Below are 12,473 nucleotides of genomic sequence, written 5' to 3' on the forward strand. Positions count from 1 at the left end.
CGCTGCACTGACCCTTGCTCAGGGTCTCTGGTAGTCATGGTGGGTGAATTCCCACCATCTAGGTCCCACCAAATGATTAGTCTAAGCCTGTGGTTCTCAACCAGATGCTATTTTTCTCTAACACCACCCCTCACCCCTGTGATGTTCAGTGATATCTGGCAACACTTTTGGTTGTTGCCTCTGGGGGGTTGCTACTGACATCTGGTGGATCGAGGCCAGGGATGCTGCTAAACAGCCTACAATGCACAGGACAGCTCCTTACAACGAAGAGCTCTTGAATTAACAATATTTAAATATAATTTTCTCCTGATAATTATAAACGTACAATTCAGTTTCACAAACTGAAACTAAGTATGCATGACATTGCAGTTCTGTTGTATAAACACAAGAGCTATTCAAAGAGCAGTTAAAAAGGAAATGCATGAAAAGATAAAGTTATTATTCTCATGAATTTTTGCCCATCCCAGGAGCCCAGGACCCTGCCGTGGTTTGAAAGAGTGAGGAAAGATGCTTTGGTGTAAAGGACCAGTGATGTTGGACCAAGGACAGTCTGAGGGGGTTGAGAAAACAGACCCCTAATGCAAGGGCAATTAATTCTTGAAAACCTACAAGGCTCTCATCACCAAGTTTGCTGGGGACGCAAAGGGAGTTTGGCCCGTGAGCTTGAACATACTAAGCAAACCAAAAATCAAGCATGTCTTTTGGAATAAATCAACTGATGACAAACAAGGTGGAGAAGGGGACCAGGAGTTTTGGAGTAAGAGGAACTCTGGGTTCTATTATTTATTGGCTGTGTGGCTTGGTAGCCTCTCTGAGCCTGAGTTTCCTCATCTGTAAAATGAAGCTAAGTTAGATGGTTGTACTAACAATTAAAGGAGAGAGTGGATGTGTTTTGGGATGAACGTGTCTTCCCCCAAAAGTCATGTGTTGAGGTCCTCATTCCCAGGACCTCAGAATGTGACCATATTTGGAGAAGGGGCCTTTAAAGAGGTGATCAAGTTACCCTGAGCCCATGGGGCAGGCACCAGTCCACTCTGACTGATGTCCTTCTGAGAAGAGGAGACAAGGACACACAGAGAGGCACCAGGAATGCATGTGCAGAGGGACGACCACGTGAAGAGACAGCAGCGGGGCGGCATCTGTGAGCCCAGGAGAGGGGCCTCAGAGGAAACTCACCTGCCTGCCCCTTGACCTTGGACTCCAGCCTCCAGACAGTAAGAATAAGTTTCTGTTGTTTGAGCTCCCAGTCTGTGACGTTTTGTTACGACAGCCCCAGAAAACTAATACAGAATGTGACTTAGCCTGGAAGGTGGTCGGTTTCAATAAACGTTCGCTGAAAATCCAGCACCAACTGGTGCAACACTGAAGTGGAGATTGGGCTGCATCCCGGCTCCACCATGGGGCAGCTGTCGGCTCTGGGAAAGTCCCTTAACATCTCTGTGCCTTGACGTTTCATGGGAAAATGAGGATATTAATGGCGACGATGTCACAACTTTGGGAGTTGGGGTACTAAATACATCTAGCAGATACAGGCCAAAATGCTGATCAATATTCTAGGGTGCAGAGGACAGCCACCCACAGCTAGACTTACCTAGCCCAGAACGTCACCTGTGATCATGTATCAAGCACCCCAATGTCTGACACAGCCTGAGTGCTTGCTGCATGTCAGCCTTCAGAAATGGTCACATGCGGTGTGGGGATGGAGGCACTACAGGCTGCGGGTCCAGCCTTTGTGAAGAATGGGGCTGCATCCTTGATGGATGAATCTGCTGCATAGTTTTCAGTTGCTACATTTTGTCATTTTGTTCCTAGTAAATACTGTGTGGGAGATTAGAGGCTCAGGAGGATGGGAAAGTCCAGAGCAGAGCCTGGGGGCCAGTGGCTGTCCTAGATGGGCTGCAGGAAAGGGCTGAGGCCAAGGGGAGGACTCGGCCCTGGGGGACTGTGGGTAAGAATCTCCACTAGGTCTCGCTGGGCCATCTTCTCTGGAGGTCCCATCTGAGCGAGGTCAGCCTGCAGCTGGTGCAGATGGGCTGACACTGGCGTTCTTGACAAGGGCCTGAGCTGTTGAAGGAGGTGAGTAGGAGGACTGAGCAGGATGGGGGCAGGGTTGGGATGAGGTGGGCAGGGCGGGCATCAGTTGGGAGGCAGGGAGAGGGGAGTTGACCATGGCAGAGGGGGTCGGGGAGGGCGTCAGTGGGAGGGGCAGTAATGAGGTGGGCCGGGCTCTCACCAGGAGCTGCAAAACCTTCTCTATTTTGTTGAACTCCTCCGAGCCCCGTGGCTGCATGTCCTCCACGCAGCGCAGGTTGTGATGGTGAAGTTAAGGGTGAGCGGACAGCGCAGGGCCAGAGACTGCCGTGAGGGTGGGAGAGCAGTCACATCCCGAGTCCCTGCCTGGGCTAGACTTAAGGGCCATGGGGAGAGTCTGGATGCACATCCCTGTTGCCCAGTGTATTCATATCTAGTGCGGGAGCTCAGAATGTCTCCTCCCAGAATGGGAAATTTTATTTTATTATTCTATTAATAGTACTGATAATAATAATGACAACAAAAATAGCAGCAATAACAACAGCTGGTGTTTGTAGGTGCTTACTCCTTGCTACACTCTGTGCTAAGCACTTTCCATCCAGGATCTCTGTGTTCCACCCATGGAGGGCAGCCCTGTTACTTACCCCCTACTGACAGAGGATGAAAATGAGTTTCAGAGAGATTAAGTCGCTTCCCCAAGGCCACACAGCTATGTTAGGGCGGAAGCTCAGACTCCAGAGTTTGAATGGCTTAGAGTTGAGACCTGTGCCTCTGCTGGCTGTGTGGCCTCAGAAAATCACTGAGCTGCCAGGAACCAGCCTGTGCCTCTCCCAAATGGAGAAATAGCAGTGTGTTCCTGCCGGGGCTGAAGGTCAGACCTGTAAAGCAGGGTCCTCATTATGTGACAATCAGTGAAGGCTGCTGTCATTGCTTTGTTGTCACTGTTTTTATTATTGTTGCTTTCTCTGCCCAACCCTTTAGCCCTTGGGAATTAGTCCTGGGTTTGCCCTTGACTATTTCCATTCTTTCTAGCAGAAGGTGAAGCTTTGGGAATTGTTCCAGAATGTACCACTGGATCTGGCCTCACTGACTGACCCCTCCAGGTCCCCTGAGGCCAACATGGTCACGAGTTGGTCCTGGCGGGTCACCTGGGAAGGACTGTAAAAATAGCCACAAATGCCTCACCTCCCTGCAGCCACGCCTCCAACGTGGTGTTGCAGCCCCTGCCACCTCCACCCCGTGACTCCGGCTTGGCCATGACTTGTCTTGGTCAAAGGGATGAGAGAAACCTGATATGGTGAGCAGAGGCTGGAAAAGTGCTGTGTGCTGGGGCTTGCCCTCTGGGAGCTCTGTGACCACATGAACGAGCCGAGGCTGGTGTGCTGGATGCTGAGAGGTCACAGGAAGGAGAACTGAGGCGACTGCTCCATCACTCGGGCATCCTCCAGAAGCAGTCATCCAGCTCACCTGCAGGCGCTGGCAAACACATAAGGAAGCCCCGTTCAAGCCAGAGGCGCTGCCCAGCTGACCTGCACACTAGTGAGCAGTAATCAATGATCAGTGTTTTAATTCAGTAAACGTGCAGGTTGTTTGTTATGCACTAAAATTAACTGATACAAAACCTTAACAGAAAGCACGGGGAGGACTAAAAGCCACTGCTTCAGTCTGGAACTGAGAACCTGGAGTCACGGAGCTCTCCAAACCCAGGGGTGGAGCTGGACTGCTCTGCGGTGAGGGCGTGGCCGCAAAGGTTCATCCTCCCACTCTGTCCCCCAGCCTCAACCTGCCTGTGCGTGCTCTCTGGTCCTTCTCATCACTAAGCTTGGCGATGTGGAGGTGGGACGGAAGGAGACACGGAGAGAAGGCTCTTTCTGTAGAGGTGGAGGAGACTGGAGCCTCTGGGGTTCTCAAGGAGGGTGTAGAAGTCACAGAACCTGAAGGGGAAGCATCATATGAGAACGGGGCAGCCTCATCACCTTGGAGATGCCTGAGATGGGGGCCTTGATGCCCAGCCTGTCACAGAAGGTGGAGGTGGGGGTGGGTGGGTAACCAGGGCCCTGTGGCTTCCTGCCTCCACGAGGCCCTGGACTTCAGGAGCAGGGACCAGCTGCCCCCACAAGGCATTGTAGGGTCATGGGGCCATCTAGGGTTTGAACACTTACCACTGGGGAGGGAGGTCAAGGCTGGTCTGGTGTGACTGCAGAGAGCAGGTAAGAGCGAGGCGGGAGGTTTGAAAGGGTTAAGGAAGGGAGGGAGGGGCTGGACCGACGGTAGACGAACAGATGCCATCAGGAGGTTGTGTCCCTCCAGACAGTTGGCGGTGCCTCCTATAACCTTTCTCTGACTTTCCATCTCTCTCTCTCTGTGACGTAGGCCTCGGTGGGGAAGAGGGACCTCACAAGGAAAAGAAGAGTGAGGAGAGAGAACTCTAGAAGCAGACGTGGATGTATGCTGTGGCCAGAGCTCAGAGCACCAAGAGAAGAATCCATCTGGGGTGCAGGAGGAGACCCCTGTCCCTACCACGTGCTCACCACAGAGACAGTCCCTATGCAAGCCGAGCGACACCATGGGGCTGGTGGCTCAGCTCTCAGTAGAGCCACTCCATCTCCAGCGTGAGGTCCACAGGGTCAGGATGGTGGATGCAGATGGTGTCAACTCCAGTAGCTGCTCCGTCCTTTCCAGCCTGGGGAAGGAAGGACATGTGTATGGGGACGGGACAGAGGGGCATCTCTGGTTGGACATCCTTTCATCAGCCCACTTGTATGTGGATGCCTGCTCACCTGCTCTCCTGGTCCAGGCATGAGCTGCTCACAAGGGAAGCGGCATCTTCAAGCCACAAAGGCCCAGAGTGGATGTTTAGAGTCAGACGTTATCAGTTCAAACCTCAGCTCTGTCACTTGATGAATAATCCACATAAGCTGCCATGACTCAGTTCTGCCATCTTGCAGTGTGAAAAATGCTGGAACCACTTTGTTGGAATGTGATGGGATTCAGACATGATTGATACAAAATACCCAGCCTGGGGGCAGGTACATTCTAAGAGCTCATCAATTAATTAATTGCTTAATTAAACAAATGTTTTCAGAGCACCCACAGTCCCTAGGAAGACTGGACAGCAGCTCTGAACAGAGACTCATCAGCTTTCAGAAAGCTGATCCAACCCTCCAATTTTTGGACCTGAGCTTCTGAGGCTCAGACACTGCACAGCAGAGACCCCCACCCACCACCCATGTGCCTTTGCATTACCAGCTCTCAGGGAAGCAGGAGAAATGAGGCTGAAGGGGTAACCTGGGATCCAGCAGGTGGCAGTGCTAGAGAGCATGACTGGGGAGAAATGGAGTCTCCTTACTCCTCAGCAGGATGGACGTGGCCTTGGGCTGAGCTGCTTCTGGCTCTGGTCTCCTAGAGACTTGATAAAGGTGCAATGTCAGCTGTGTTGCCTGGGAAGCTGCTCATGGTGAAAACGGCCCCTGGTTGATGACCTGCATCTTCTCTGGGAGGACCATAAATGGACACCAATACCTGGCAGGAAGCTATAGCTTTGGGTTTCCTTGGGTTATGTGATGACCCTGTTAACTTGAAAGAACTGTCACAAGAGCTTGGTTCCCCTATGGGACAGGGAACATCTAACCCAGGGTGGCTTCGGCACCCATCCATTCAGGTTTCATTTCCTTGCACAGGGACAGTTACATGGGAGGACAGAAGAACAGCCCTTGGACTGCCGAGAGGGTGCTGGCACGCCGTCTTCTGTGTATCCTTCTAGGGGAGCTGAAGTCATGTCGGGCTAGTCAGGTCTGCAAGTCTGACTGTCTGATTGGATTCAGGATAACCTACAGAGGGCAGTGCCCAGGACTGGCTCCAGGGCTGGGAACAGCGTGAGGTGAGCAAGGGCCTAGGTACTCCATTTAAGGAGCGCTCGCTCTCAGGGTCATGCAAGTACAGGGTTTGCACCTGAATGCGAGCACCTCTTGAAAGACATTCTGTAGCCTAGGGACCTCACATGCCCACCCTAGTCCAGGCCAGGCCAGCCCAGCCAGCCCACACCTTACTTACCTCCTAGGGGCAGACATAGAGGTCCCACCTTGGTGCGGTCAGTCTGCAGCCAGTGCAGAGAGTGAGCCGACGCTGCTGGTGGTGAGCAAGGGCTGGGCTGAGGAGGAGGGAGTGGGTGGATGAAAAGAGACGTGAACGTCTTCATCGTAAGTACGAGCTTCCTTGAGCTTTCCACACCTTTTGACAGGGGCCACATCAAAAACATTCTGCTGTGGTTGGAAGGTAGCCCTGCTGTGGGATATGGCATTTCCTATGCTCAAGAGAGAGGAAAGGATAAGGGTTTTCTGCAAGGACTGGAGTAGGTTGTGGGTGGGTTTGGGAGGGAGGCAGGTAATACGGCTATTATTAGAGTGAATGTGGACACAGACAATAGATTGTGATAATGCTTTGACATAATTTTATCTACCTGATCCCAGTGGTCATTGCTCAGAGGCGGGTAAAAAGCTCCAAGCTCACAGAGAAAACATTCCTCAGCCCTAAATATGTTAACGTGATAATCTGTTGATGTCTAAAGTACTTACTGAACGTTAGATTATCTGGAGGATTTAAAATATGTCCACAAATACTCCCTTCAAGTACTCCTCCCTCCAAGAGATGGAACCTGTTCCCCTTGCCTTGGGTGGGGGCCAGACTCAGTGCTCGCTTCAAGCAAATAAAGTGGCAGTGGTGGGTGTGGCTTTGGAGGCTGGGTCATAAAAGGCCCTGAGGTTTCTGTCTTGATTGCTTCTCTTTGGATCACTTGTTCTGGGAGAAGTCGGCTGTCACATCCTAAGGAGAGGTCCACTTGGCAAGGAACTGAAGCCTTGAGCTAACGGCCACAGGAGGGAGCCTCCTTGGAAGCTGTTCCTCCATCCCAGTCACTTCCTCAGATGACTACAGGCCCATCTGACATCTCAACTGTGACCTCAGGAGAGACCCTGAGCCAGAGCCACCAGCTCAACTAAGCTCCCGGTTTCCTAACCCACAGAAACTGAGAGTTCACATTTGCATGAAATTTTGTATCCCCAAATCTCATTTATTCCTAATTCTACTCTTAGAAGAGCTTGTCCTTCTGGATATATCTTATATAAAATAAAGGAGTGGTAATTTGAACCTCAGTTTTCTCCTCTGTAAAATGGGGACCACAGGCTGACTTCATAGAGCTGTTGGGTAAGATACGCAGAAGTGCCTGCGACTGCCAGTGTCCACGTTACTAACAAGGTCGCATCACACTTCAAAATCGAAGGAAACAATAATGTCGATGAGACAAAGATGAGACGCGAGTTCCGTAAGCGGCCCCAACAGCATGAGAATGAGAGGAGGTATGAGTACCTAGGGTTCTTCACGGCTCCATGGGAGGTGATGAACCAGGGGCTACAGGAAGTGCCTGTCGTACAGTAAGGGCAGATCCCTAAAGACCCTGCAAAACGCAGTTACACACAAGTGGCTCCTAGGAAATCATGGTGATCGGAGCAAAGCAATGGGCCCAGCAGATGGGAATGGGAATGAGGACAGCAGGGGAGGGTCAGGGCCACAGAATCTCACAGAAGACAGAATTACGACCACCCGGCTCTGTGAACAGCTGCTGTGGTTGCACCAGGAGACCAACCCTCTGAGACGACCATTGTGGGGACTGCTGAGAGCACAGGGTCATTGCGGCCACACCCCCAACAGCTGCACAGACTATCACCTGGGGCCCTATGTATCACAAGAGAAGAACCCAGGACTGTGATGTGGTCTAGCTAGACTTCCTCATCTCACCACATTCACAGACACCACACGGCTTTTCTTCCTTTCTTTACAAAGGTGTTGATGAATTTGCACATAATTAATTCATGAAGAGGGAAATTATTCACACAGTAATAGTGCCCAGTTTCCACGACCAGGTTTTTCAGTCCATTTGATAGCACACCACACTCAGGAATCTGAAATGCAACCTATTAGAATGTGTCATACAAACAAGGTCATGTAGATCAACACCCAGGTTTTTTGGGATGAGATAAATCATGATGGCTGCTTAACTATTCCTCCATGGGTTTCAACAAAACACTTAAACCTCCTAAGTTAACTTATCAATCTCAGGAAAAGAAAAATTTGACAATTCAAGTCCTTTGTGTTTGCATTCAAACGCGCAGTACAGGGAAGGGAATGAGCAGAAACATTTTAATGGGAAGGTCTTGCTTGTCTTCTATCCTTTGCAAATGAGCAGTATAGTTTATGTCCTGTTCCTGTCACTATTATAACTAATTTTTAAGGACATATGGTATAACTGAATATCCCTAGATGTGTTTATCTTGGCACCACCCAGCAAGAAAAGGAACTGTCCCTTAGAGCATAAGGAATCTAGGAACATCAATTATAAAGACGATACGTGGAAGCGGAATTGCTCCTGGATAGCTCTATTTCCAGACAGAAAAATCCAACAGATCAGACCAGGTAAGTCAAGGTCACATCGCTGACTGCTGTCTGTGATGAGCTTTCCTCCAAAGCAAAGACGGTAAACCTGACAGGTTTCCAATGATGCCCCGGGGCTCCGCACCTTGCACATGGCTCTCCCAAAGCTGGAACACAGTCTGTCTGTTCCTGAGGGGTCAGGGTCACCAGTGCGTCTCTAAAGACATTGGCCAGTCAGGCGCGAGCGGAGACGAGGCTCATCAAAGTAAGCTGAGTTTTTTGAGGCCTCTGCACTTGAATGGGTTGCTGAAATGGCCCCTGGACGCTTCCCTGGGAATCATGGTTATCCTCTGCTCTCAGCAGGTCCTGGGGAAACCAATGATGAGCCTCACAATGTCTCAACCTCCCCTCTGTGAAAGAGGCGTCTTGTGGGGGTGACATTTTCAGGAACCCACAGCCAGGGTTACCATCCTGCAAACTCCTTAAGTCGTGCTCTCCATTGGGGCCACCAGGGCGAATTTCTCCCCAAAGTCGTGGAAAAGGGGCACTTTGGATAGAGAAAGCAGAGGACAGCGGGCAAAGCGGACAGTTCCTGGGATGTCAAGCCAGTGCCCATAAGCAGTTAGAAGAGCAAGTAGCTTCCTGGGCCTGGACGAGGGCGATGCTCTGGAAAGATCCACGGGCACGCAGGTGGTAAAGGGACGCGAGCTGCTAGGACGGGGCAGGGGACTGAGTCCGGACTCGATTCCTGCAAAAGCGAGCTGCACGCAGCAGCTCCGCCGCCGCACAGCGCAGCGTCACACCCTCTCGGCTCCCTTGTCTAGTCGTTCCCTCACATCCCTCCCGGACTCGTTCCGCGGGAGGCGGCGCAGGACCACAGTCCGCAGCCAGGCTGCCCCTCCCTGCAAGGGCTGGGCAGGGTGGGCGCGCGCCGCATCCTGGGAGTTGTAGTTTTGCAGCCGCGCTCCGCGCATCCTGGGAGTTGTAGTCCTGCAACCATGCAACCTGCTGCTGGGAGCAGTTAAGAGACTCCAGCTCCCAGTATGCCTAGCGAGGGGACGCGGTTCCAGCGCGTCCTGCCGAGCGCGGATATTCCGAAGCCCAGCCGGCGAGACCCAGCGTGGCCCGGTGGTCCCACAGCGGCTGCACTCGCCCTGTTACCGTGGCCCTGCGTCTACACGGGATGCCGCTGGGTCGACTTGTCGCGGCGGGAGTTGGACTTCTCGCAGACCGGCGAGTGCCCAGCGCCTCTTGCTGCTTGCGGGAGTGGGCGCGGGTACAACCTGCCTGCCTGGAGTTCGGCGCGCCTGCCCCGCCCCTCCCCGCCCCTCCCCGCCCCTCCCCGCCCCTCCGCCACGCCCGCCCCTCCGTCACGCCCCTCGTCGCGCCCACAGGCCCGCCCCCCGACGCGCCACGCCCACTCTCCACGCCCCGCCCCCTTGGACACACGCAATGGGGCACCCAGGCAGAGGTGAGCCGACCGGCTTGGCGGGGTCTGAGACTGCCCAAGCGCAAACAGGGCTTCAAACTCTGAATTCACGGGCTAGTCTGGAAATGCCAGTACCTGGGAAACTCGAACTTGGCTTTTCAGCGCCGCTTTTACCTGTATCCCCTCCATCCCTCTGGCTGCCACCGTCCTCCCTCTGGACCCCGTGGTCAGGCTCGCTGCAGAGCCCCGTGGACCCCGCCGGGCTGAGCGGTCCACACCTCGGTCAGGCCTCTTGGAAGGACTGCCCCAGCCATGTTATAAAAGGAGGAAACGTCACAGTGGGCAGACCCCACTCCTGCGTTATAGACAGGAAACTCAGGCGTACAGGTGAGTGACCCCCGCAGCTGCTTTGGGGACCACACCACACCCCGTCCCTGACGCTTAACACAGGCAACAGGACCAGAAGTTTCCCGTGGTCCCCCCAAAATGTTAGGGAAGTTTGTGTAGGAAGGTAATACACAACTTCAGCATTTCTGCCCTATAATATGGCTCCTTTAGAACCATTCTTAATATCCCCTTTTAAATATCCCTTTGGATCCACTTTTAATAATTTGTTGCTGTTGGGGGTTACACTGATAATTCTCTTATGTCATTTTCCCATTTAGTTTCTCTAATTCCAAGTTCGACGTTACTACCTGCTTCTCAAATGAGTAATTGGCAGCCTCAATTCTCTGCAGAGGGGATGCAGAATAGCAGAGTATCTGTGATACAACTTTCGGGAACATCAATTTTACTACAAGATTTATAAGAAATGGAGTTAAGTAACTTCCAAGGTAAGTAATTAAACATTTAAAACTAAAACAAGAAGGTTGGGAAGTCATCCATCATTAATAGCTGTCAGTAATTTGTGCCTTAAATGCCGGACTTTCTCTGAGAAAATACTAAGGAGAACCTATTTCCCATTATTTTCAATAGCAAAAATGATAAGACGTTGCAAGTCCTGGAAAAACCCTCCCAATTTCCTGAATCACAATATGGCACCTAGATAGAAGTTACGAATATCGTGTTAGGATGTAAAAATGCTTAAAATATGCCTTCTTGGTCACTTCCCGTTTAATGTGGTTGTTAACGTACAGTTTGTGCGGTAGTAGTGGCTTCTCCTAGACCAGCAACATCAGATATTGTACATTTTGTGACACTCCAAAGCTTTGTAAAGTGACTAGCATGATTGATGGTCTCCCAATGGTATTTGGAAGCAGCATGAAGCTTTTCTTACAAACCATTTAGTTTAAAATGTAGTTTTTGAAGACACAATATAAAGTTTATCTGTATAAATATCAGCTGAGAAAGGTATTGAGCAATAAGTAGCTGCTATGCAGTTTGGGTGTTAAAAACTAACAATGTGTTCTTCCAGGAAAACATCAGTTGGGGACATGTTCTGTGGGGTAGACCTGTATTATGAAAAAGATGGCAAAAGTCCCATTTATTTTAAAGATCACAGTTGTAACTTTGAGTAAAATTGAGCAGAGAAGTCCCTTCAGTGTACGTCCCAGACTTCTGTAGTCCTGTGTCTATGATGACTCTTTGCCAACATCCGCGTACAAACACGCCCTAAGGTTGTGCCTTAAACAGACAGATTCCTCTGACCCCAGATTCCTCTCCAGTTACCATCTGCTTCTCTGCTCCGTTCAAGCGGCCTCTCCTCACGTTCTCTCCTGAACTGATTCCATTCCAGCTTTCTCCACTGCACTTTGCTGAAGTGGCGTTTATCCACGTCACCAATGATTTCCATTTTGATAAATTCAAGATTAACTTTTTCTTCTTATCTCACTCTTTCAGCTGCGTTTGACACAGGTGATACAGCTGAGCACTTCCTCCTTCTTGAAACGCTTTCCTCTGGATTTCCTAGCCCCCACCCCCTCACTCCATCTTCCTCCCCCTGCTCCTCCCCCACCAGATCTCTAGTAATCCTCACCCCCTTCTCTTTGCTGTATGCCCTCTCTTTTCACACAGATCCCAGCCAGTCTCCCAGCTTTGAATGCCATCTGCTGGTCATCCCCAAGCCTGGGTCCTCTTCCCTGAGGGGAGCACCCAGGAGTCATCCATGACTCTTCCCTTCTCACCCCACACACAGTCTCACAACACGTCCTGGTGGCTCTGCCTGCAACGTGCATCCTGATTGCAGCTTCTTGCTGTCTCCATTTCTACAACAGGGTCCAGCTGCCTTCCTCTCTTACTGGTCTCCTGCCACATGTTCCTTCCCAAGCAATTTTTTCCTCCTCCAGAGGCAGCCACTGTTCTGACTTTTTTCACCATAGGTTCCTTTAGGCTGAAATCATACAATGTGGATTATTTCATGTCCAGCTTGCCTCCCTCAGCATCACATTTATGAGACTCACCCACTGTGTGTGTGTGAGCGTTTGCTCCTTGGTGTCACTGAGGACTGTTCTGCTGTGTGAATCCCCACAACTTTCCTATTGATGGACACATGGGTTATTTCCTCTATGTACATTCTTGTACAAATACTTTTTTGTGTTCTATTAAATTCTTTTATTAGCATTTAAGTGACACCCCTTTGCATAGCTTT

At 51.1% G+C, this 12,473-nt stretch overlaps 1 long non-coding RNA gene across 10 annotated transcripts in view; it reads left to right on the forward strand.

Annotated features, from left to right (window-relative positions):
- Positions 1-957: 957 nt before the first annotated feature.
- The window catches only part of LOC123281383 (uncharacterized), a 34,518-nt gene continuing 23,002 nt past the window's right edge, over positions 958-12,473 (forward strand). For 5 of the 10 annotated variants that reach the window (XR_011496883.1, XR_006520814.2, XR_006520819.2 and 2 more), the window contains exons 1-4: positions 1,225-2,076; positions 3,067-3,761; positions 4,405-10,273; positions 10,552-10,719. This is a non-coding gene — a long non-coding RNA (uncharacterized lncRNA). The other 5 variants (XR_011496884.1, XR_011496887.1, XR_011496886.1 and 2 more) reach the window with 5 other exon arrangements.

This window comes from Equus asinus, chromosome 2 (genome assembly GCF_041296235.1).
Source record: "Equus asinus isolate D_3611 breed Donkey chromosome 2, EquAss-T2T_v2, whole genome shotgun sequence".
NCBI classification, from domain to species: Eukaryota; Metazoa; Chordata; class Mammalia; order Perissodactyla; family Equidae; genus Equus; species Equus asinus.